The following is a 1,904-nucleotide window of genomic DNA, read 5'->3' as shown; positions in this document are numbered from 1 at the left end:
TTGCAACAGGGTAAACATGGCAAACGGCAAATTCAAAAGTGAGCTTGAAGACCCAACGAACGCACGACAATTGGCGGCGTCCTCGGCGCTAGGGGCGCCACGGCTTCGCTTTTCTAGGTAAATGTCCACCCCAAACGCACGTATGTGTAGGGTGTTAAAAGGGTTAAGCGTGAGTGCATGCAGCTAACACCTGGACGCAAACAAGGTTGCACAAGCTTCAAGAGAGCCGTATGTCAGCCGTCGAGTGATTGGCCAGAAAAGAACTCTGGCAACAGAAACCCATCGTTGACGCGCGAGGCTTGCCATTACGAGTGCGGGTGGGTGGGTGGGCCCAAATGGGAGTCCAAAATCATCGCTGGTCGGTAATCTTCTTCCATGTCACGGTTGGCTCCACATTATGCAAAGTTTAAAGTTGCGCCACCAAGAACCGCCTTAATACGGGGGGCCGACGTCGATATATATGTGTGGCGATCTAATTGTCGCAATATGCGACTGCACCCGTGAACGCCGCCACGCATTCTTCCTTGCATTGCCAACTTGGATGGTATTTTCTGGAGGGGGCCATCGAACCAATTGTCAAGCGGCCTCCCTTGGGCTGCCTTTTTAAAACACTGCGAGTTCTTCGCATCCTTTCGTTTGGAGGCTTGCTTTCGTGCCAACTGAGTTTGAACGAGCAATGTGGTCTCACTCATTTTTCCGACGACGTGTCCCTGCACCAGCTGAGGGGGACAGCTCTTCTGTTAACGTATTCAAAGGTCCAACGTGTGCGTCAATTCAGGTGTACCGTTCCTGCACAATGATAACTCAAGTCAGAGGACATGTCCCAGATCCAACACATTTTTGCGATGATTCACACCCGCCCCCGTCGATGCATTCGAACCTCTGCATACACGGTGGAGTTGTCTACGTGGAGCTTGCAAGTGGACACGAAGCTGTGTGAGGGACTTTTCCGTCGGGCGCCGCGTGGTTCAACCTTGGCATGGCTCAGCTCCATGTCGAACTTTTTCGACGAGGGGGAGGATTCCATTCTCCAGTCCGAGTGGCGCATTGGATGGTGTAGTTCCGGCATCTCCAATTGAGATTGGATGTGTCCCGCGAACTCGCATCAAACTTGTCGAGATTGACTCAAGTTCTAAACCGCACCTTCAAAACAACGTAGTGATTTGGCATAATGGAATTGACACCAGCCACTTGTCTGCATTCGCCTTTGACTGAATCGAGGCACGTACTAGTACTGGTACACCCACGTTTACAACGACGTCCAAGCAGTCAGTCTGATGTACATGGTGATATTGCCGAGAGCACAGTGACGTACTATCGGACGGGCGATGTTGCGACTGCGAGCGACGGATTAACCCTCACGAAATGGTTCGAACGCTCACCTGTGTGCAGTGTCATTCCAGTGAAGTCTCACGAAGCATATGCTTTCAAAACGCACGAGGCTGTACAAGTATAGCATCAGCAAATTCACGTCGGATATCACAACAGGTGGACCACACATTTTTGTGGGTCCCATTTGCGGTAATGATAGTTTGAAGCCAGCGTGGCGTGTCTGCTTGGTTCATGCATGATGAGGCGAGGTTTAAGCTCAACTTTCACGCTGGCATGGACACCAGCAGGTCCAGTTTCGAGTGGTTCGAGAGTTGGTCACCCAACACAGAAAACGAAGCATGCCGACTGCTTCAAACGATGCTCAAGCCTTCGTACTAGGTTGACCATTCCATATCACGTGGATGTAGGGCATGCCCTTGGCCAGGGGGTGCACAGTGCGTACTTTGATGGCACAGGGCGTTGCAGCAACATCTTGGGCATTGAGGACAGAAATGAATTTACGCCCCCAGCATCATGTTCCACCTCACCACAAACTTCGAAGGATACAATCTTGCTGCACTTGTCTTCAATTG

The sequence above is a fragment of the Aphanomyces invadans genome (genome assembly GCF_000520115.1).
Source record: "Aphanomyces invadans strain NJM9701 unplaced genomic scaffold supercont1.22, whole genome shotgun sequence".
NCBI classification, from domain to species: Eukaryota; Oomycota; class Saprolegniomycetes; order Saprolegniales; family Verrucalvaceae; genus Aphanomyces; species Aphanomyces invadans.
Note: the sequence above shows the minus strand (reverse complement) of the source record.